Source organism: Lissotriton vulgaris, chromosome 2_1 (genome assembly GCF_964263255.1).
Source record: "Lissotriton vulgaris chromosome 2_1, aLisVul1.2, whole genome shotgun sequence".
Lineage (NCBI taxonomy): Eukaryota > Metazoa > Chordata > Amphibia > Caudata > Salamandridae > Lissotriton > Lissotriton vulgaris.
Window position 1 is genome coordinate 72,163,171 of NC_141687.1, and position 25,882 is coordinate 72,189,052.

Below are 25,882 nucleotides of genomic sequence, written 5' to 3' on the forward strand. Positions count from 1 at the left end.
GAAACATGTCACGTCTAGAGAACTTATAGTCCCCACCAGTACGACCCTCAGGTCGAGATTGTCTTTCAGGTTTAAACCACTCACCCAGCTCACCAAGCTGACGAACGGACTCAAGCACAGCAGACAAAGGATTGCCAGTTTGATTAATCAACAAAGTCATCATAACCTGCTTGTAAGCAACAGGCGAAGAACGGATAATGCGATTACGCACAGAAGATGTTAAAAGCCCATCCAGCAATCTGTCAGAAGTACTAAGAAAAATAGCAGTTTTCATGACTTCCTCCTTCAAACGTTGCGACGCATCGCGCAAAGTGTACCATGGCTTGTCATCAAGAGGCCAATCAGATTCAGTAGGATATTTGTGGTTACAGCCGTCAGACGCAAGCTGGAGCAAGGTAATTTGACCAGCACCATTATAGTTCCGAAAATGATCCTGAATAGTGGAATCAGAACTCAAAGAGCAAAACCGCAAGCAATCAACAGCATCAAGAAAAATACCGGCAGCGCCGAGTTCATAAAGGCGCACCATCCAGGTAAGCAAGGCCTCACCAGGCCGTTGTCGAAATCGCTGTAAAATATCACTAACCTCCTGTTGAGTAAAATCTTCAATACAATCCAAAGCAATACCAGCTGGATTACCAGGGGCTTGTTGTAATTTGCGTCGAAACACAGGGTGAGCAGAAACCTCCGGAAGAGCTTCCGAGGAAGCCCGCATCTTAGATCTAGAAGAGCAATCGGGGCAAGATACATCATTCAAATGGGAAGAACGGGCACGGTCACCGTGAGGAACCGTGTCATCAGAAGAAGCAGATTTACAATCACGTCCGGAGCGAGAAGATTCGCGCTTGCCACCCTCCTCAGTCGAGGAGTCCGAAGCATTTGAATCCCAGATATTACCATCCCACTCATCAGGATTCCAATCCATTCCGGCTTTTGCTACAACCAGACGCACTTTCCGTGTCGATACCCGACCACGACGATGTTTGTACTTATATCGGGCAATGCGGACCGCAGCTCTTTCGGCTATGGTCTGATATGTTTCAAGTTTGTCGGCAAGCAATTTATTTTGACAACGCAAAAGAGTATGCGCATTTTGCAACTCAACACACTGTCCTTCCATGTCCTTAAACTGTCTTTGTAGCAGAACAAATCTCTCATGAAGTATTCTGTATGCATTAAGAACAATCCAACCTCTGCGTCCTAAAATAGGAAGCTCATCACCCTTCACTACTGGCGCTTTCTGTAAGCACGATACCACATCGGCAGGCTCCGCCTGCTCCAAACAAGAAGACCAATTTTCACTCAAACCAGTAGAGTCAGCCCATTCACGAGCCAAAGCCTCATAAGGCGTACATTCCCAGCCGGGAATCTGAATCGGTAACTTGAAAACCGACGGCGATTTTTTCGCAAACATATTGACACTCAAAAATTATATATACAATTATACACAAAATATTATACGTACGAGCCGAGCGCAAACCAACCAGATCAAAACAATACAGCGCACACAGGCTTCGTAAACAGTTCGTGACGCCAGATGTAATGGCCGGATTTTCCGCTTAGATGGGATCAGCCCCCAGGGGCCCCTATAACCCAGCCAAAACGTACTCACCTCCCTCCTTGGAACGTATTCACAATGAATATGGATAGATATATAGGTATATACAGGTCGCACCTAAGGATGGGGAATAGCAATACACATGCATAGATTCTCTACAATATCTTATTCACATCAGTTGGTCTCGCGGCCACCCCGACCCAGACCGGTCTACCCTAGGGCAGATATGACACACAATCCGGTGCGTCTACACATGGGCCTGCAGAACCCAATGCTCCCCTTTCCAAACGATCCACAATCCGGTAGATCTACACGCCAGTATCCTCCCTGATGCTCTCACTTATGCAAGCCACAATCCTGTGGGTATCCACGCTGGTATCCTACCCAACGTTCTCACTAACGCCGCATATCAACGACGACCACATTCCTATGAGCAATTATCGGGACAATGTCTCAGTTATCTACTTGGGATAAAACTATAATAATGACTTTTAATATGGTTCCCAAATTATATGATGTACCTCCTATTCTTGGCATCAAAGGTCCACTCACTCCCTCTTTGTTCGATCACTATTTACCTGATCGGGATTTCACATCCGTTCACATAAACAACTTTCGACTAGGAGGTCCATTTACCAAGATTGAACAGGAACACAAGGCACACGTTTGTTCTATAAGAACTAGGGTATTTATTAACAATAAACACATATCACATTACTATGCAACATAATTTCTGTAAAGAAAAGGTAAAGATTAGAATGCGCGCTAATTGGGAAAAGGGCGGAGATCACCTTGTTAACATGAAGTCTGGGCTCGGCAGTCATCTAGGTTCCCTTCTCGTCTCTGTGTCCTGGCTTGCCTCGCAGTCACGCCCCAGCCATCACAAGTACACGTCTGCACCGCTAGGCTCAACCTCGTCTGCTTCCCTCCAGGCCACCGGAACCTTGCTGGTTATTAGCTACCGTCTCTCTCTCTCTCTGTGCCAGTGCGCTCCGCGCTAATTCTCCTTCAGTCTTTCTCAGAGAGTTTCGGTCTTAAATCTTTCTCGGACTTCAAAGATGGCGACTGTCCGCCATGAAATAATTAATGGCAGAGATGCTAACGGCTAGATGCCGCCTACGGACTGACTGAAAACTGACTAACACCTTCGCTAATATCAAACCCCTTTCCTTCATGGAAAGTTACGGTCAGCCACCTGCCGCCCACCAAATTCTTGTACCTCCCCGTACCAAGGACACGTTCCCAGCCGGCCGGCCTGAAGTTGTGTCTTCGGAGTGGAGAAAAATACATTCCTTCGATAAGGGCCAGCCTGAGCCGGTTCTCTCCAAGCGAACAACAGCTTGAAACTAAAACACTACACTTGACCTAGAAGGCCTCTCAAGCTACCAGGCAGAGAGCAAGATGGAGTCTGTCTCGTTTAAGGCATACAGGGCCCACAATATGCGCAACTCCATGGAAAATATCCTAACACTTTAGCAAATGGGCAAATCATGACTAATACTTATGTATCTATCCCCTAATTTAGATTCATAAGCCCTACACCAAGGAAAGGGACACGAAAATACTCTACTATATAAAAGGCAGGGATCCTGTCTATAGTCCTAATCCCTATGCTATGGGGGTGATAGACTGGAGTCACTCTCCATCATTCTCCCTCTTAAAGGAGCCAGAAAAGGGCAGCCATTACACAGCTTGAGGTGAATTCTGGCCTCGAGAGGAAGCCAGTTCAACGCTTTCAGGTGAGGAGTGATGTGATCAAATTTCCTTATGCCAGTAAGTAGTCCGGCTGCTGCATTGAGGTAGGCTTTTAAGGGTGCTAAGGAGATCTTGGGTAAACCAGAGAGGGTGGAACACCCATATTCCAGCCTAGAAATAACTAGTGCTTGGACTGCAAGTTTTAGGTCAGGAGCATCAAGAAAGGGTTTCAATTTCCATAGGTAGCTCAGGTGGAATCTGGTAGATTTGGCCATTGAGTTGATGTGGTCTTCCATGTTTAGGTTGTAATCAAAGGTAATTCCCAGAGATTTGGCCAAGTCCACAATGGTTGGGGGACAGTTTAAGGCTGTAATGGCTTTAATCCATGGCTGGATCTCCAAGTTGCTTTTAGGCGGGAAATTAGGAGGAACTTAGTTTTCTTTGCATTGAGTTTGAGTTGGTTGGAGGAGAGCCATTGGATGGTCAGCTTCAAGGTCTCATCCAGGGAGAGAATCTCCTCGAGAGCAGAGATTTTTATGTAAATCTGAGTGTCGTCGGCGTACATACGTTAGGAGATATTTGCGGTTCAAAGGACTTCGACAAGGGTTTCTAGATTGAAGTTGAAAAGGATGGGGGACAACGTTGATCCTTGAGGGACTCCCACCATGACCAATGAAGGAGCAGACAGGTTACCGTTGATTAGGAATCTCTGAGATCGGTTTTGGAGGAAGGAACTAAACCAGTCAAGGACAGGGCCATCTAATCCCATTCTAAGTTTGAGGCGTTCAAGTAGCATCCCGTGGTTGACCGTGTCGAAGGCCGAGGATAGATCTAGGAGGATTAGGAGACGGGTTTTGTCTTGGTCAAGGGCTTGAAGGGCATCATCGACGATGTGCAGCATGGTGGTTTTAGTGCTGTGTCCAGGTCGGAAACCAGATTGGCAGTCATCGAGTAGGTGGAAGTTGTTGATGTGGTGACTTAGCTGCAGTTGCACACACCTCTCCAACACTTTAGCCGAGAGAGGAATGTTGGAAATCGGTCTGAAATTGTCTGGGGAGGCTGGATCCAGCGACGGCTTTTTCAGAATGGGAAGGACTTGGCCTGCTTTCAGAGAGTCAGGGATTGATTCCTGCCAGAGAGAGGCGTTGATTATCGCAGTCCAGCTAGGAATAATGGATTGGGCGGCGGTCGGAAGACAGTTTGAAGGGAGCGGGTCTTTGAAATGGCTGTTAGGGTTTGGGTGGAAAGGATTTTGGCGACAGAGACTTCGTCGTAGAGTAAGAAATCGGTCCAGAGTGCTTGATTCCTAGGTGAGGACTGTAGAGGCAGGGGGGAGGAGACGAAAAGTCAGGGGACAGTAGCAAGAGTGAGGCAGAACTAAGTTCGTTCCCTAAGGTTTTGATTTTGTTTGCGAAAAACTAGGAGAATTCCTCGGAAGAGATGAGAGACTTGGGTTTTTCTTTCAATGTTTTGGCCAATTTGTTCGATTGGTGTTTGACCAGCTGAAAGAGTTTGCGTGGTCTGTTCTGGGAATTTCCTAGTTCCGCTCTGAAGAACTCTTTTTTTGAGTTGAGGATGTTCTTGTCGTGTGTATTTCTGGCATGGCGGAGAAGTTTTAGGTGAGCGGCCGAGGGGTGCTGTCTCCAGATTCTTTCGGCTTGTCGGAGGGATCTCCTCTCATTGTTGTAGGAACCAGTGAACCATGGGTTTCTATCTTTGAATTGAGTTCTTTTTAGTTTAAGAGGGGCTAGTTCATCCAGAATGTTCGACACAGTTGCAGAGTAGTGATCATTGAGGTCACTGACTGATATGATATGTGGAGGGGGGAAGGGAGGTCAGATTTGCAGCGGACCTCAAGTTCCTTGCGGTCCAGGTTCTTGGTGTCTCTGACCCAGCGTTTAGGAAGCACCGGTTGTGGTGTCCTTATCTTGTGGGTGCCATGTAGAAGGAAGGCGATGGCGTGGTGGACGGACCAGTCACAGGGGTCTATAGAGATAAGCTTGATGGTTGCCTCCTGGCCCTTTTGAATGGGTTGGGAGTGAAAAAGCTTGGGTCAGGGCTTGATCGGTCAGGAGGTCTTTTATGGCGTTGACATGAGGATCTTTGAGATCGTTCCAGTGCAGGTTGAAAGCTCTGATGAAAATGTCTTTGGTGTTGGAGGAACTCTTTGCTGTGAGAATTTCCATGAGGTTGCCAGTGAAGGGGTCATTCATGCCTGGGGGGTGGTAAAAGATGTGCAGGTTGCACAGTTGGTTGGTGTTACAGCAGATTGAGAGGGCTAGGTATTCGCAGGAATAGGTAGTATCTGCCAGAAGCTGTGTGACAAGGAGGTTAGAGCAATAGATGTAGGCAATGCCACCACCTTACTTGTTATGTTGTCTTTCTAGCCTAGCAATGTTATAGTTGGGGGGAACTAAGAGGTCTTGGCATGGGGATGAGGAATCATTAAGCCATGATTCTGTTAGAATAGCTAAGTCAGAGTTAGAGATCAATCAGGAAGGGGAGGGAGGTGGTGTCGGGAGTCGGAGCAGACAGGTGTACAGGCGCTAGATTTCTTCTGATCACCCTTCTTTTACGGAGGGGAGCTGATCTGCAGGGGTTGATAGCGACTGTGCGGATGGGATGTTCAGCACTCACGTCTGATAGACAAGGAGTGATTGGGGCTGCTTTATGGTCCTGGAGAATGTCAACGATTTCCTTATCAGTGAGGTCTAGTAGATTTGTTGTGACGGGGGAAGGGTTGTAGGAGATGGCGAGGGTTTCCTCCTCTGATAGGTAGCTAGAGTGCTTACAAGGGCGAAAACGCCTCAAGGATGTCAGTAGTGGGTGTTTGGGGCTCTCTGGGATAGGAGGGGAAGTGGAATTCAGCTGAGGCTTGAGACTAACGAAGGAGAGTTCGGCGAGGTGAGGGAGGTTTGTTAGATCCAGGATGGAGAAGTGGATGCTCTGAATTATTTTGGTGGCTCTGGAGTGTAGAGTATCGATATCCGTGTAAGAGAGTAGAGGTGCTGGGAGGGTTAGAATTGACTGTGTTAGGGGTCATAAAGGGGGTGGATTGAGTGTTAGCGGGGCTAGCTTGACCTGCATCAACATAAGTCGTTGGAAGCGTACTGGTCTTAGGGTCAGAGTGGGGAGCATGAAGAGAGGAGACCAAGGGTCTTGGGTCGATTGCGTTGGGGAGGCTGGTAGGAGGGCTGAGGGGGTTAGGGTGTGCTGTGTTCTAAACCTTGGAGTCTGAGTGGGGAGCATGAAGGGAGGAGATCAAGGGTCTCTGGTTGATTGCGTTGAGGAGGCTGGTAGGAGGACTGAGGGGATTAGGGTGTGTTGTGCTGGAAACCGTGGAGACCATGGGGGAAGATAGAGGGGAGGTCTCGGTGTAGTAATGTTAGCAAGGTCGGTAGATGGGCTGGGGGGGGTTAGGTGGAATTGTGTTGGGTACTCTTAGCGAGGTGGCTTGTGGGCAGTAAGTCATGATGGACAGTAGGGTCGTAGGATCATCAGGACAGGTGTTGGTCGCCTATTTAGTTGTCATGCACATGGTTTCGGAGGATAGTAAAGAGATCTGAAATGTTTTTAAGGTTTTTTGTTGAGGCTTGGATCAATATAATGCCGCTTTTGTAGAGGGTGATGGTGAGGTCAGCTCACAGGGTGGCTGAGGGCGCTATTGTGAGCTTAGTGCCATAGGGAATGTTCTTGGTTGAGCGTACATTGAGGAGGAGCGAAAAAGTATTGCGCCAAGAGGGGATTCTTCTGGAGTAGAAAACGAGGTTGTTGATGACTGTGCCGTTGTCCGCACAGAAACACAGGTCAGAGATCAGTGACTCAGGATGGTTTTTCAGGGTGAGGTGTTTGAAAGCTTTTGTAGCAGTTTGGAGAGTTTAGGGGGGTAAACCAGGGTGTATGAATTTGCCCCAGAGGCAGTCATACCAGGACCAACCATATTGGCAAGGGTTGGGCACACTCGGGGAGACCTGGATAACAAATTGGCCGGGATGTAGGTGAAGGGCTCCCAAGAAGCAACAGGTTTTTTGTAGATTGTTGCAGCCGGTTAGTTCAGGTAGGCCATTTCATACAAGGCCATAGAGGAGAGATTCATCACCAACAATGCGGAAATGGTGTCAAGAAAGCAGGCCATGAGAGTGATATATAGAAAGAACACACTCCAAGATGGCCGCAACACTCTTTCATTTCCATGCTCAGCAGTACACAGAAAACACATTTCTATTTCCATGTCTGGTAGTACCTTGTAAGAAAAAAAGACACTGGAATGACTCTGCTTAAATTTGGCATCCAGTGGCAAAGGCAGAAGATTAGAGCTGGCATCCCGGGGGGATAGGGGTCTCACAAACTTTTTGGATGTTTCTTCCCTTTATTCTTTTTCTCTCTCCTTTTTATAGTTTGTTTAGAAGGCAAATTATCAATTTTTTATATTGTTTTTACTTTTTTTTAACGGTTTTTTATACATAGTACAGAACAATGTTATATGGGTCTTCTGCTCAAAATTATTGCGCCTCATGTCCTTGCCTCAGATAAATTTCTTGTAGTAGGGGACTTCAATTATCATGCAGATATACCATCCGACTTAGATACAGAAAAGCTAATGTCTAGCATGAGCACTCTGGAAATTGATCAGAAGATCATAGGCCCTACACACCGAGCTGGCCATACACTGGATCTCCTTTGTACCAACTCTTCTGACCTGGAAGTAGCCCCTACTATTCCATTGCTCTGGACTGACCATTTTCTGGTAAATTTTTCCTTCCCGATGGTGAAAACAAAAACAGCACCGGCAAATGGCTCAAGACTACAGAGACCGATGAAAAAGATCACTTTATCCCTTTTTAAAAAAAAATTCAGTTAATCTCACACACTCTTTCCTCAAGTGCCAGCACTATAGCAATGCAATTTGATCTGGCCATAGAGACAGCGCTGAATAAAATTGCCCCTATGAGCAGAATTAAACACAAAATCAGAACTGCACCTTGGTTCACAGAGGAACTAAGAAATATAAAGTCAGAATGTAGAACCACAGAAAAGAAAGATCAGAAAGATAGGAAAATATTTAAACTTCTGCACTCTAGTTATATGCTGAAAATAAAACTGAGAAAAATAGCATTTCTCACGGAGCAGATAGATAGAGCCCAAAATTCCTCTAAGGAACTTTTTCAAATAATGAAGGAATTTACCGAACACCTTGGAATGGACAAACGCAGTATCCCAGTTTTTTGAAGATACAAATACCACCATTCACCTTTCCTTTCCTGATCATCATGACCAAATGCAACCAAATGCTCTGGGCACACTTCCATCAGACCCCCCTCACATTTTGGAGGAATTCATTAAATGTGACTGCGAGGTGGTCATGTTAGCCGGATTAAAAATCAAGTCAGGAACACCCACAGATCTCATCCCCCCTAAACTTTTTTCTACGCTTGCACTGGTGCTGGTGGAACATCTCACTGACCTTTTCAATAAATCTTTCATGGATGCTGATTTTCCGACAATATGGAAAGCCCCTAAAGTTAGGCCCATTTTACAAAAACCTACTGCTGACCCTAACATCTTGTTAAATTACCGGCCTATATCCCTGCTCCCATACGTCGGGAAAATGCTTGAATCAATCGTAAACAAGCAGCTTGTGAATCACCTTGAAAGCCATGGACTTTTAGATTCCTCACAATCGGTGTTTAGGGCACAACATAGCACTGAAACCGCATTGGTCGAGGTGGTTCATAACATCAGACTGGCGCTAGATAAGCGCCAGTCAGCCATCCTCGTGCTGCTTGATCTGTCGGCGGCATTTGACAACATCTCTCACCGCATTTTAATCTATCGATTGTGGGAGATTGGTGTCAGAGGAAACACCTTGAATTGAATTTCGAGCTATTTGTCCAACCGCACTACAACGGTCCAAATCGGAGAAAACAGTCCCAATGAAAGAACTGTCAAAATGGGCATCCCTCAGGGCTCTATACTGAGCCCAATGCTCTTTAATATCTATATGACCCCTTTGGCCAATATAATTAGAGACCATGGCTTTGATGTTCTGTCAAATGCCGATGATACGCAGATTCTTGTCACACTAGATTCTGACCCTAATGAAACCAAACAACGTTTTCAAAACTACCTGGTAAAAGTTGAGGAATAGATGACCATCAATCACCTCAAACTAAATGGCAGCAAGTCAGAAATTATGCTCTTCGACAAGGCGGCAGAACATTGGACAGATGATTGGTGGCCAATCAAGCTGGGCACATGCCCAGTACCAAAGGATTCAACCCTTAACTTGGGCTTTTTGTTGGATAACAAATTGTCCATGAACAGCCAAATAAACAGCATCGTTGGCACCTGTTTTGGACTAATGCGGAGTTTGAATAAAATCTTTAAGTGGATCCCTATTCAGGCCCGTAAACCCTTAGTCCAAGGCCTTATAAATGATAGAATGGACTACGGGAAGGCACTTCTGTCCTCTATAAATGAACACCATCTGAGGAGGCTTCAGGTTCTCCAGAACACTGCAGCCCGGCTGGTTCTTAACCTCCCGAGAAAAACTTCCTCTGCTGCCTGTCTAAAAAGCCTACATTGGTTGCCAGTAAAAAAGCGTATCCTTTTCAAAATACTATGTCTGGTGCATAGACAATTGTATGGAAAGGGTCCTAAATACTGGTCCAAAAAACTCAGATGGTATCAGCCACAAAGGAATCTCAGATCCAGAAATGAACTATTATCAATACCTCTGAGAATACGTACCTCCAGAAATGGCGGTCGAGCATTTTCATCTCTGGCCCCGGCCGCATGGAACAAAATACTGTTCCATCTCCGTAACTCCCCGTAACTCCCCTGATCACTGCCGTTTTCGCAAAGAACTAAAGACCTGGCTCTTTGCAAATTAGCTGTGCTCCCCTATGTCAGAGACTGCTGCAAGCGCCATGAGACTTCCAGGTAAGTGATTTGTGCGCCTTACAAATGACTCGACCTGAGGTAACGGCGGAGTCTAATAAAAAAGTAAATTTTGCACGGGTTTCCTTTTGCTGGCTATACTTGAACAGAGGTAGATCTGAGATAGGAAAGGAAAGGAAAGAGATAGGAATAAGCAGAGAAGAAGGATAGGACAGACATCTAGCTACACCATTCTGCCTTAGTGAGGGGTGTCTCTTCCAGTGCGTAACAAACAGAAACAAATTGAGACACCAGTTCTCATGACTACACAACATACTGCGCTCACAAATGTCCAAGCTTAACACTAACACGAAGGAATACTGGGACAAAGAAACACAACCCCCACTAAATGAGCAAGAGTGGGGTAAAGGTTGGACCTTCTCCACCAGAAACAAGATCACCCCAGTCCTGGCCCAAACTAAACTATGGTTGCTCCACATAATACCAGTTTTTGATGGTAAACTGTGCATTGAATTTTAGCCAGAAATTTGCCTATGATAAACCAGTCTTAAATAGTAGGAATAGTATAAATTTGTGAAATACCGCATCTTGCACTTTATATATTTCTGTTAGTATTGTTTTGCATTTGCAGTTAGTAAATTTTTTCTAAAAAGATCAATTGCGATTTTTGTGCTTGGATGTTAAATGGCATATTGTACTGTAATTGCATGGGAATTGGTAAGGAGCTGCTACTGTTAACCCCTTTAAGGAATGACATAGCCAGGATCAATATGTCATATTGCACTTTATACTTTACATTGGTTATTGTCGGAAATTTATATGTATCTTAGGATGCTTATGGGTTAAATCGGTTTGCAATTCCATCCTTTTCAGTATTCTCTATGTTTCTGCTCCATGTATATATAAATAAAATAAAAAATACTTTTTGGCTTCTACCCTCCTGCTTTGCTGATTTCGTTTTTGCTGGCTTTAGGACTCTGCACACTTAGCTATTAATAACCAATGCTAAAGTGCTTGTGTTCTCTCCTTAAAACATGGTAGCATTGGCTTATACCCAATTGGCATAGGTAATTTACTTGCAAGTTCCAAGTCAAGTGTGAATACCTGTTTCCACGGCTTGTAAATTAATAGTACTAGTTGGCCTATAGCACTGATTGTGCCACCCACTTAAGTAGTACTATAAACAGGACTCAGGCCTGCCATTGAAACCTGTGTGTGAAGTTTTAAACTGCCATTTCCGGTTGTATGATAAAACTACGAGTGGATAAACCATACGTGCCTCTACCACGCAACCTAGTCAAAGAATGGGTCTTAACCATGCATTTCTTTACCACGCATTCCTTTCCCATGTCATTTCATGGTAAAGGCATGAATGGTAAAGGGGTATGTGTGGCTAAGGTCGTGACTCCTCCTCCCCCGCCCTAAGTTACAAACCTCCCCCATGCCCCCTCTACTCCCTGAGATACAAATACCCCTACCTCCTCCCAATCCCCATGCTGTCACTAACCCTTAGCCACTACCTAGACCCCTTCAAACCTTATTTCACTGTCCCTCCAACTACCCCAACCTTAGGAAAACCCCTATTTTGAAAAACTACCCGATCCCCCAACCTACCCTAAAAACTAACCCGTTCTCACCTAAGCCTTAAAAACTACACCAACTACCCATTCCCCTCTCCCTGCCCTGAGGCCTAATACCCTGTCCTTTACACCTGTCCCTAAACCTGACCCAGCCCTAAAAATTACCCCACCTTCCCCTAAGCCCTAAAAACTACCACAACTACCTATTACCCTCCTCCTGCCCTGAGGCCTAATACTGTAACCCTTAAAAAAAAAAATGACCCGACCCCCCAGGCCTAAAAACTACCCTGGCCCCCAGCTCTGAAAACTACCCCTGGCCCCCCAGCAGTGAACACTACCCATTCCAGCCCTTAAAACTACCCTCAACCCACCAGCCCTGAAAACTAGCCCCGAACCATATGACTGGGTGTAGCTAAGAGTTGGGCTTTGTGTATTCCTCCTAGACAGCCACACATAATAGAGAGCTTAGGTGTGCCTTGATAGACCATCACTAACAGGATGAGAGGGCTGAACTGGACACAGCCCTACTTATACTTGAATAGGACGTGTTCTGCCGCCACACACAGGGCTCTCATACACCAACTCTTCAATACACTTTTGAACCTGTGGACACTCTGCCAGAAAGAAGGACTGCTGTGCTGCTGAAAGCACTGCCACTCTCCTGGACTGCTGCTCTTTAGGACTGCTGCCCTGCTGTGTTGACCTGGTGCCTGCTGTCCTCCTGCCTGAGTGAGAAGGACTGAGCCTGTATCTGTTGAACCAAGGACCATATCACTGGTCTCCTAACCAGAGCCTCAGGGACCAAAGGCTTCAACACCCTTGAGCACAGCACCTGGACTCTGCAATCCATGAGTCTTTCCATGCCAAGCAGTACCTCCCCAGTTCTGGACCCTTTGAAGTGGACCTGTAAGTGATCTGCCTGTCCATTTGTGGATCCAGCAGAACCGACCCATCTCATGTGCTGCACAGTGCAAACTCGAGCAAAACCAAGGCATCACCTCTGCTGTGAAGATTTTCTCAATGCTAGGACTCTGCATTGACCTCAAAGCCTGCATCAGAGCCACCGCTGTGCGAAACTACTCTGATGCAAGCTCTCACATCGCAAATACCTCATCGACAGCAGCATCTATGACAATGCAGGTTTGGAATCCCAGCCTTGCAGCTCTTCAGAACTGGTGCATCGCCTCTGCTGTGTTACACATCATTGATGTCGGATTCGCATTACAAGCCCTGAATGATGGGATCCTCGATGATGGAATCCTCGACGATGATGCATTGTAGTTTTGTTGGTCCTCAGAACCAATGCATTGCCTCGGCTGCACAGCGCATCATCGATGGAAGACCTCACGACACTCTGGAACCAGGAATTACGGTACTCTTATTCAGCAGTCCTAACTGGGTCCCTGTAGCCAGCCCACACTCCATCGCGGTCTGTCTGAACTTGTGACTTTATTCCAGTCCGGCGCAACTAGATATCCACAATTGGCACTCTATGTTTTTTGGCGCTATATTTACTAAAATCTTTACACCTCCATATCTCTGGTTCTACTGACTGGATGTCAGGTCCAGGAGTCCTCAGGATCGTAGGATGCTAAAGGGGTTCCACCTCTCGACAGCCCCTCGGTCTGAATGATCACAGACACACAGAAGTGGTCAAGCGAGGGATATCAGGAAGGGTAGGAAGGGAACTGCGGGGAGAGGAAGCTGAAACGAGAACAAGGCACTAGGAGTCAAGCACACACTTTAGAGACACTACACCCAGATATACTGCACAATGTACTTCCCTAATAGCTACAGATATTCGTAGGCTTATTACCGGTAGGGAGGGAAAAGGTTGGCTTTGCCTGGCAATCAAATTGTAGAGCATATATCACAAATCTGGAATACAAGAATCTATATGTTAACTTTCAGATCCACTGTACATGACTTAATAACACTCTATTGTAACATACGCGTACCAACGGTAATAACATCAATGGCTTCAACAGAGGGCAAAATGGAAAATAGCCTGCCAGGCGAAGCTCATTAACCCCTGTTGTAGGAAATCCACAAAAAAGAAAATAACAGTTAGTATCAGATGCCACAGTGTAAAGACCTCCGGGTTAACCTCACCTAGAGGGTTTTATGGTGAGCAGTTTATGCTGGATACTCCAACTTAGGAATACTTGTCCATAACATACTTGAGCCTAAGAAAATAAAGGACGCTGAATACTTCTTCAGTATAACTGTATGGCCCCGCTGTCCAAAAATGAGCACCTCCTATGTACTCAAGGAACCTCCGTAAATATAAACAAAATATCTTCTACTTCATGTAGCAGTACATGAGTCAATACCCCACTGGTCTCGAGGTCTTAGGAAAATAGTGTCACTGTTTCGATTGTAATGTGTATGAAACACATAAATGCAGTCAGAGGTTCGGATCCGGGCAGAATTACCACCCAAACCAAGATTGCTCTCCCAGCGGGAAAGTCCAGCCATAATACCGCCAGCTAGAAGTCACAACACATAACCTCCTCTGAAACTCAAGACCGGAGCCTCAGCCGAGGGCTCCAATCAACTCAATCAATAGCTCCGTTACCGCCAGCAGAATGCTCGCACGAAGCGCTCAAGGAACCGGATACCAGAATTTCAAAGTCTGCCTCAAAGGATACGCTGAAACTGGAGGACCGAATCCTACCCTGACTTCGATCAGGATTCAGAATCAACGGCAAGCGCTGTCGTCCCCCGCTCCGTATTAAACTTCCGCGTATGACGTCATCGGACGGGGGCGTCGCGCGCTGTACCAAGGATCATGGGAACTGTAGTTTTTCCCCTGTAAGAAAACGTCTCAAGGCAGTGTTCGAGACTGCCCACCTCCGTGGGACATGACAGTACATCCCTATCCCGAAGAACACTGACAGAGACATGGTTTGCATGGGAATGTTTTGTGGAACTGTTTAACATATTTAGGGGCATGCACACCCGATGCTGGTTCCCATGAATTCTCCTCATTGCCATACCCCTTCCATGCCACAAGATACCACAATTTGGTGCGGTATATCTTTGAATCCACAATTCCTCTCCCCTCGTGTTCTTCTTCGCCATCTACATCGACAGCTGCAGGACTGATTCTTTTGACAGAGCGTGTAGGTTTAACTAAAGAAACGTGAAATGCAGGATGTATCCGCAAAGAAGAAGGTAGAGCCAACTTAACCACCATAGGATTGATCAATTTGACCACCTTGTAATGGCCTATGTATTTAGGATTGAATATACTGTAACGCTTAAAGCGTATGTTCTTGGTGGATAGCCATACGTAGTCCCCCTTTTTATACACCGGACTAGTTTGTCTGTGCTTGTCCACATAGGCCTTGTACCTCGTTTTGGCCTGTCTTAACTGACCCTTGACCCTCTGCCATGTCTCCTGAATAGTCTACACTCTTTCCTGTACTTCGGAAACAGGGGATGCTGATGCAGGATGTTGGAAGGGTGAAAAGTTAGGATGAAAACCATATGTGCAGAAAAAAGGGGAGTGTTTAGTGGAACCATGTACAGCGCTGTTATACGCTAATTCAGCTAACCATAATCTGTCTACCCAATCCTCTTTAGTGACATCCACGTAGCATCGCAAATACTGCTTTAAGGTCTGATTAACCTGTTCAGTTTGCCCATCGGTTTGGGGATGGAAACTCGTGGATGTGCTAGATGTTATTCCCAGGGCCTTACACCATGTTTTCCAAAACCTAGCTGTAAATTGACTGCCCTGGTCTGATACTATCACCCTGGGTAATCCATGTAACCTTACTATGTTGGTGAGGATTAAACGAGCTAATAAACTAGCAGAAGGAACTCGTTTACAGGCGATAAAATGAGCCATCTTCGTTAAGTAATCTACCACTACCAGGATGGCGGTGCACCCCTGATCAACTGGCATGCCCACCACGAAGTCCATAGAAATGTTTTCCCAGGGTAATTCAGGTGTGGGAAGAGGCTGTAACAGTCCAGATTGTTTGGTATGCAGCGTCTTCATTTGGCTACACACAGGCACTCAGCCACCCAAGCAGCAACATCCTTTCGTATATTAGGCCACCAGAACTGTCTTTGCAATCTTTCAAGTGTCTTACCGGTTCCGTTGTGTCCCGCACACGGTGCACTGTGACACCACTGGAACGCCTGCTTCCTTAGTGCCTGGATGGGTAACAATAGCTGTTTCCGTCGCATGGGTGGACCCTGAACCATCTTCCACTCGTTGTGTTCATTTAGCCATTTCTTCCACCCATCCTTCTGTACATTTCTAACGACACTACGTAGGAACACCTGCGTACAAGTGACGCCAATAACCTTCTTCGGGCTGATAATAGATTCTTCCCGTACTTCATTTGGTTCTATCTTGGTGAACTGCCTGGATAAAGCATCCGCTTTTCGGTTATCCTTGCTTGGCCTGAATGTCACGATGAAGTCGAATTCTGCGAAGTGCATCATCCATCGCATCTGCCGAGGTGTTAAATCGCGGGCCGCTTAAGCATGGGCGAATTTTGCGAATCTCGCGTTCACGAATTTTGTGGATTTGCGAACTCGCAAGCCGCAAAATCCGCGAATTCTCGCGAATTTGCGGATTTTTTTTTTGTGTTTGCGCGGGTTTCTGCCAGTTCGCAAGGGTTTTGTACAATTTCGCAAACGCGAACTTACCTGTCGGGTCGCAAGTTTTGCGAACTTGTTGTTTCTACGTGTCCAGCCTGTTTGGGACACTCTTCTTCATCACTGCCACTCTCTGTCACCACTGCCACTCTCTGACTACTCATGCCACCCTCTGGCCCACCCATGCCACCCTCTGTTTCATCACAGCACCCTCTGGTTGTCCAGTGTACATTATTGTGGCAAAGCAAAGCACACCTTCCCTGCCTCAAGTGACCTGAATTAATTTGGGGCTGATTAATGTGTCACAGAATATTTTTTTAGCTGGCACCTGGTTCCTTAGTGCTTCCTGATTAGTGATCTTTTGCACTTGCTAAGTGCTTTCATTGTTGCAAAATTAGTTACAACACCTGCCCTGCCCCAACTGACAATAATGAATTAGGGGCTGATTAATGTGTCACTGGATTTGAACTTCCAGCCTGGCTCCTGCTTGTCTGCCTTAGCTGTAATTCAGGACCTTTGGGTAACTATTCTGAGGGTCAGAGCAGGGTCACATAATAGTTGCAAGTAGGCAACTGAACTCTGGAGGGGCCCCTCAGGAAGCACTACAGGAAATGGCTACTAATGATGAGCTTGAACTTTTGAACCTGGTAAGTAGTTTCAGTTTTGCTAAGATCGTATTTCTGCAATTTAGCGCTTATTCGCGGGGTGCGAAGTTGAACTGGGAAGCCGCGAACTCACGCGAACAGTGCGAGCAAGCCATAAAATCCGCTGCTCGCGGATTTGCGGATTTTGCGGGAAATTCGCGAATCTCGCGGATTGCGAATTTACCGAAAATCCGCAAAATCCGCGAGCGGAACGGATTTTCCGCCCATGCTTAGGGCCGCTGCCATGTATTGTAGGTTACGGTGATCCGTATATACCGTCACTGTATGTCGAGCCCCCATGAGATGATGCCTCCATTCCAGAAATGCAGTTCTTATTGCCAACAACTCCTTTTCGGCTATTACATAATTCTGTTCAGCCTGATTCAAAGTACGTGAGAGGTATGCCACTGGATGTAATTGGCCTGTGTCGGAGTGGCGTTGAGACAAGACGGCTCCTACCGCGGAATCGGAAGCGTCAGCTTCCACTATGTAAGGCTTGTTGGGATCTGCATGCACCAACACAGGTGCTGAAACAAAAGCCTTCTTCAACTCATCGAAACTTCTTTGTGCCTCCTCCGTCCAAACAAATGGCACCTTCTTTTTCAACAGTCTAGTTATAGGGGAGGCCATTGCAGAAAAGTTCACAATAAACCTGCGATAAAAGTTCGCAAACCCAATAAAACACTGGATGTCCGTCACTGTTTTGGGTATGGGCCAATTCTTTACTGCCAAGATCTTTCTTTCGGACATTTCTTGTCCGTTCGGCGTGAGCATCACCCCTAAGAATTCCACAGAGGTAGTGTTGAACTCACACTTGCTGAGTTTGCAATACAGACGATGTTCCAATAATGTACGCAGGACAGCCTTCACATGATCCGCATGTTGTTCCGTGGTAGATGAATAAATCAGGATGTCGTCTATATATACCACGACAAAGCGCTCCAGGTATTCCTTGAGAACATCATCCAGGAAGAACTGGAAGGCGGCAGGCGCGTTACATAGCCCGAAGGTCATTACTAGGTACTCGTAGAGCCCAAAGCGGGTTTTGATGGCAGTCTTCCACTCGTCCCCTGATCGCATTCTGACTAAGTGGTATGCGCCCTTAAGATCCAGCCGCGTGAAAATCACTGCCTCTTTTACCTGCTCCAGTAGCACCTTGATGAGAGGGAGAGGATATTTATTCTTTACAGTGATGGCGTTCAGAGCTCTATAATCCGCACAAGCACGAAGTTCCCCATTAGCCTTAGGAATGAAGAACAACGGGGAGGCAGCAGGGGATTTTGATTCTCTGATAAATCCAAGCTCCAACAGCTTATCTAGGTACACTCGGAGATGTATGGTTTCTGGTTCTGTAAGCGCATACACACGCCCAGCAGGAATCTTTGCCCCTGGAATCAAGTCGATCTGACAATCATAAGGTCTGTGCGGTGGTAATGCTTCCACCTTAGCCTCACTAAACACTTCAGCCAATTCCCGATACTCGAATGGGAGTTCCACATCATGTTCTACGGCGGTGGCTATATGATGGATACAAGCTAGACCAGAAGCAGGACTATGTGTTACAGGGCAACAGTTATGTTGACAATACTCCGATGTGAATTGTAGTGTCTGGCCTTCCCAATCCACTGCAGGGTTGTGTTTACGCAACCATGGAAGTCCCAGGATTACCCCATACTGTGGTGCATGTATGATGTTGAAGTACAACGTTTCCTGATGTTCCATGCCCATGGCCATATCGAGATCCCTGGTCTGTAACCTGATAGGACCCGAATCCAACTTTCGACCATCCACTGCAAACACCGCTTCAGGAGTCTCCCTTGCTTGTAGTTCAAGCCCTAGGCCGATAGCTTTGGTGTGGTCCATAAAGCAACCAGTGCCTCCAGAATCCAACATCGCTCGGATCCACAACCGCTTGTTGTGTATTTCCAACCCGATATCAACATAGAAATGTAGACTCTCCTTTACCCCATCTCCGTCCAACGAAGGGATGAATAACGTACTTGAAGGGATCCCTTCGTCCACCTTCAAGCCTTCTCGTTTCCCGACCTCTGTTCCGAAGTCACCACAGACACCTTCTTGTGTTCGTACCTTGATTTTGTTCTTGAAGGACATTCCCTGATAAAATGCCCTTTTCGGCCACAATATAAGCACAATCCTTTCTTTCTTCTGTATTCCCTTTCTTCCGTTGTTAGAGGAGATCTCACTGCCCTAATTTCCATGGGTTCTGTTTAGACGCTGCGGCCCCTTCTGAGACTTTTGGATGCTCATAACGTGGTGTAAGCCTATCCTTCCGCCTGTTTTCTCCCCTCCTGTCACTGAGACGATGATCCAATCTCAAAACCAGGCTAATCATATCCTCACAAGTACTGGGCTGAGGATCGATCTGTGCCAGGATGTCTTTCATCCCCTCTGTCAATCCCGTATAAAAAATAGCCTGTCTTTTCTCCTCTGGCCAATCGGTTTCTGCTATGAGTCTTCTAAAGTCATTGAGATACGCTATCAAATCTCTATTTCCCTGTTTTAGTCCCAACAACTCCCTGTCCGCCGACAGGGTGGCTGATCTACGGTTTAAAGTTTTTTCGAATTCTGAACGAAAAGCCTCCCAATCCCTTAGTATAGGGTCATCTCTTTTCACTAATGGCACTGCCCATTGAGCCGCATCCCCAGCTAGGTATGAAATGAGAAAGGCCACCCTGGCATGTGTGAATACCTCGGACTTAATATAAGATCAACAAACAACCAAAGATGTAACCTGCATGCGTTCTACCACCCTCCTAGAGATAACGCAAAGTTCACAGAGCAACTCATGGAGATCAGAACAGCCAACTCTAACCCTGATGCCCACAATATATTCCTAGGTGACTTTAACCTCCACTGGGAGGACGGCAATGACAAACTAGTTAAATCTCTTAAAGATTTCCTCATCGAGTTAAACCTTACACAAGCCTGCACACATCCCACTCATTCACAAGGAGGGACCTTAGACTAGATTATCTCAAGGAATAAAGAGACTTCAATTCTCACCATCGACCCATGTGACTGGTCCGACCATCACGCCATAACTTTTGCGATACCCACAATGAAAAAAGGCAGGACCATACAACCCCGCAAGGTCAAAAAACTGGTCCGAGACACTAAAGAAGCTAATATTGAACTATTGGTTGAAAGATGTGAGAATGTCTTGAAGCCACCAAACAACCGGCTGAATGTCAACGAGTTAACGGAGCACTACTTAACCTCAATAGGAAATATCGTCAATGACACCATGCCACAGACACTGAAAAGAGTATCAGAAAAACCAAAAAATCCCTGGTTCAGTGAGTCACTGAATGAGGACAGGCGCAAACTGAGAATGGTCGAAAGGAAATGGAGGCAACACCCCTCCTCTCCCGAGCTGATAGCCCTAAGGAATACCAGAAGGCAATATAACAAGAAGATAATTAAATCCAAAAAAGATTTTATAAAAGCTGAACTCGACAATGCCTCAAACAGACCTCGGAAACTCTTCGAGATTTTAAAACAACAGTCGAATAAACTAGCCAAAACAGTTCACGAGAACCCAAAAACTCCCTTAAGTTGTGAGGAATTCTCTACATTTTTCACGGAGAAAACGAAATTGCTTGAAGTGGAGCTCTCAACTGCCGCGATTAACATCTCGACCCCTACCGCACCTACAAAAGAGCCCAATGAGTCCATAGAGAGTCCCTAAACTAAAAATAAGGCCAATTGGGACACTTTTGAATGCTATGACCAAGAAAAGATCGCCAAAATGCTAAAGGAAATCAGACCGAATAACCACTATCAAGACCCTCTACCAGCAAAGTGCGTAAGAGAAATTAGCCACACCCTAGTCCCAATCTGGACTGAGATAATAAATGCCTCACTTACACAAGGGACCCTACCCGACTGCCTAAAAACTGGCCAGGTTGTGCCTATCATCAAAAAACCGACAGCGGATGCAACTGACCCGAACAACTATCGACCAGTGACCAATATACCTTTACTAGCCAAACATATTGAGAAATGCGTACAATGCCAATCGAGTCAACACATCGCTAAGTTCTCACTACTAGATGATTGCCAATCTGGATTCAGAGCTGGGCATAGTACTGAAACTGCGATCCTGCATATCGTGGACGACGCCCTACAAGCGCTAGACAGAAATCAAGCATGCCTATTGATTCTTCTAGACCTGTCTTCTGCATTTGACACGGTAAATCATGAATTGCTGACGACCAGGCTACAAGAAAGGATGGGCTTGTCGGGAAATGTGCTGAAATGGTTTAAATCTTTCCTGCAGAATAGGACTCAACGTTTCCTGGTCAATCAAGCAACCTCTTCCCCTTGTCCTACTGCCGTCGGTGTCCCACAAGGTTCAACCTTATCCCCAGATCTATTCAACTTGTATGTTGAACCCCTCACGGAGATCCTTAGGGAATCACAGATACCCTATCACATGTATGCAGATGACACGCAAATATACATAAAGATCGCCTCCCTTGCTGACATTGACCTAATGAACAAGACACTAAAGAGAGCTCTACAGTGGTTAACTATGAACCACCTGAAACTAAATGCCCATAAAACTGAATTCCTGTTAATTTCACAGACGAAGAACCGTCCTGAGGTAAAGGAATTGACGAAACTGGTGACCGCGTTGGACTGCACCCCGACCCTAGTCAATTCAGCAAAATCACTGGGAATTACCCTAGATGAGAATCTGAACATGAAAGACCACATAAACTCAATGGCCAAGAGCGCCCGCTTCCATCTGAACTATTTAAGAAAACTGAAACCGTACATCTCAAAGGCGGACCTAAAACTGGCTGTACAATCCCTAGTTATTTCAAGGATCGAATACGGTTGCACCACGTTAGCGGGACTACCGAAAACATCCACAGCACCACTAAAAGCCTGTCTCAATGCAGCGGCAAGACTGATCACGGGATCGAGGAAATTCGATCACATATCTCCTCACCTGAAAACACTAAACTGGCTACCCTATGAGGCCAGAATCCAAATGAAGATGGCCTGTATTACCCACCGAGCAGTTCACTGCAACACGCCGAGATATCTGGCCAAGAAAATTAAGCTATCGGGAGGCAACAGACCAACTAGAAGCGTCAACGAACTGCTACTGAGGCCAGCCTTTTTTCGGAAGAAAAAGACTTACGACCGAGCGTTCTCAGGAGCCGCCCCCAGAGTCTGGAACTCAATACCTCCGAACATCAGGAAGATTCAAAATTTGATAACATTCAAACGCGAACTGAAGAACCACATGATGAGCAAATACCTCTCATAGAGTAGCGTACAGATTATTGATGAAAACATCTACACCAAAGAGAGAAGGCCTCAACCTAAACTTCCTGAAGATCTATTATCTGCCAATTGACTGATTTCATGTTTAAACCTTGGCCACACACTTTACTACTACCTCAAACGTATATGACCCGATATCGATAATCTCTCAGATAATACTATATACGCTCTACCTCATTATGTTTTATTGCCAGGATCCTGGTTACATGGCAACACTCTTTACTCCTTAATGCTATTTACACATGTTATTTGCACTGTTATACTATATAACCATACCTCACCCACCTCCTACTACTAACTGGATGGGCGAAAGAACTCTTACTTATAATCTCCCTTACAGATTATCCTAGCGTTTTATATGTCATATATATCTGTTGTTACAATTGCCTCCATAATGTCTGTAATCTACCCCTTACAACTTATCTCAGTGTCCTATACGTCATATATATATGTTGTTACAATTGCCTTCATAATGTCTGTAATTTATATCACATGTGAAGCGCTCTGATACCCACGGGTCTTGTCCGCGCTATACAAAACTCTATAAATAAATAAATAAATAAATAAATAATACCTGCATGAGGAACACTTGCACCTTACTGCTATCCCCATGGAATCTTTCTGGGGGGCCAGGGGTATTGGATCGGGTACTTCTACCACCAGGGATGAAGCCTGTGGAGTACCTGCATCAAAGGGATTTCGACTCATCCTATCTACCTGTGCCTGTAACGCAGCAGTCTCAGCTCTAGAAGCCTGCAACTCAGTTTGCACCAGCGCTAGGGCTGCCATGATATCATCAATGGTGGACATTGTATCGTACGATCGGGAGGACTACATTTCTTGGGACGTTGATTCTGTCAGGTCCAGGAGTCCTCAGGATCGTACGATGCTAAAGGGGTTCCACCTCTCGACAGCCCCTGGGTCTGAATGATCACAGACACACAGAAGTGGTCAAGCGAGGGATATCAGGAAGGGTAGGAAAGGAACTGCGGGGAGAGGAAGCTGAAACGAGAACAAGGCACTAGGAGTCAAGCACACACTTTAGAGACACTACACCCAGATATGCTGCACAATGTACTTCCCTAATATCTACAGATATTCGTAGGCTTATTAACTGTAGGGAGGGAAAAGGTTGGCTTTGCCTGGCAATCAAATTGTAGAGCATATATCACAAATCTGGAATACAAGAATCTATATGTTAACTTTCGGATCCACTGTACATGACTTAATAACACTCTATTGTAACATACACATACCAACGGTAATAACATCAATGGCTTCAACAGAGGGCAAAATGGAAAATAGCCTTCCAGGTGAAGCTCATTAACCCCTGTTGTTGGAAATCCACAAAACAGAAAATAACAGTTAGTATAAGATGCCACAGTGTAAAGACCTCCGGGTTAACCTCACCTAGAGGGTTTTATGGTGAGCAGTTTATGCTGGATACTCCAACTTAGGAATACTTGTCCATAATATACTTGAGCCTAAGAAAATAAAGGACGCTGAATACTTCTTCAGTATAACTGTATGGCCCGCTGTCCAAAAATGAGCACCTCCTATGTACTCAAGGAACCTCCGTAAATATAAACAAAATATCTTCTACTTCATGTAGCAGTACATGAGTCAATACCCCACTGGTCTCGAGGTCTTAGGAAAATAGTGTCACTGTTTCGAATGTAAGGTGTATGAAACACATAAATGCAGTCAGAGGTTCGGATCCGGGCAGAATTACCACCCAAACCAAGATTGCTCTCCCAGCGGGAAAGTCCATCCAGAATACCGCCAGCTAGAAGTCACAACACATAACCTCCTCTGAAACTCAAGACCGGAGCCTCAGCCGAGGGTTCCAATCAACTCAATCAATAGCTCCGTTACCGCCAGCAGAATGCTCGCACGAAGCGCTCAAGGAACCGGATACCAGAATTTCAAAGTCTGCCTCAAAGAATACGCTGGAACTGGAGGACCGAATCCTACCGTGTCTTCGATCAGGATTCAGAATCAACGGCAAGCGCTGTCGTCCCCCGCTCCGTATTAAACTTCCGCGTAAGACGTCATCGGACGGGGGCGTCGCGCGCCGTACCAAGGATCATGGGAACTGTAGTTTTCCCCCTGTAAGAAAACGTCTCAAGGCAGTGTTCGAGACTGCCCACCTCTGTGGGACATGACACTGGATTTTTGTTGTTTTGGTCTTAGTTTATTTATTAATATTGACTATGTTTTTCTAAATTGATGCTGGATTTTTCTTGAGATCTATTTTCACTTTATTACTGTTTGAAATACTGCATACAAACTTTACTCATTGCTCCAAATTAAGCCTGACTGCTCAGTGCCAAGCTACCAGAAGGTTGAGAACAGGCCAAATTGGGGTTTGCTTGCGCCTCACGCTGACAAGGATTGTGGTTGCTACTTGAGAAGCACCCCCCCCCCTCAACCAGTGACCCAATTTCTCACAAAGAAGTTAAGATAAAAAATGTGGCAACAATCTTTATGTTTGTAGGGCTCATTACCAGGAGTTGACAAAATATTCCACTCCACCGGTGGCGTTAAGAGTGTTTTGGCCAACGTGGAGTTCCAGTCAAATTCCGCCAATCACCACCTGGCCGAGTTTTTTCTTGGACACAGCTTGCCAATGGTAAGTGGGTGAATGCGAGAGAGAATTGGCATCCCCTACCGCGATTTTTGGAAGCTAGGATGGCATCTAGTGAGATTTTCCCAATGTGGCCCGACACGGGAGGTTGCGACTATTCGCGGTGAGAAAAACTGCCGCTAGAGTAGAAAATATACTCGAGTGGCAGCAAAACAAACTCAAGAAGCAACGCCCTCTGGCGTGCCGTGTGGTAATGTTCATGATGATTTTTCAGCATGGAACATGCACCTCGTATTAAAAATCAGTGCAAGTAGTATGAAGTGCCCATTTCTGCCCATACATGCAACTTCCCTGAATCTCAATAAATTTTCATTGAACTCCACGGCATTCTGCAAAGTGATACCCTACGAGTTCCACCCACCCCTAACCATTATATATCCTACTGTATTTTGACCATTTATTTGTGGCTTCAGTGACTGGACAGATATAGAATCTGATAGAAAATATTAGAGGTTTTGTGCATTTATGTTTTTGTGCCTCATCAACAATGTGGAGAATGTAGTTTCACTCTCGATTTTACATGTACATACTGATATAGTACTGATTCCCTTGTAACTAATTGCCTATGACATGTAGACGTTTGTTTTCTTAACCCTTGTTAACCAGGCCTCAAATTGGGCCTGGTAGTGATCTGTTCTGCACATGTTATTTCTGCAGCACACAGTCAAGCAGAATCATACTTTTTTGTTATTACCATTGACAATGTTCTTGCTGTTCTCACAGAATACTTTTCTACCTTGCTCACAGCACTGTAACATTTCCAAGGACCTTCCACAAGCTCACTGTGCTCTATTCATTCATAATAGCTTGCTGTTGTTCATGCAACTACCTTGTCCTACTTTGTAAATCTCCGGATGACATTAGCATAGGTTGGGCAGAATCAATATTCATGTAGGGGCATAGTGCTTAGGTGCTAAGGCAA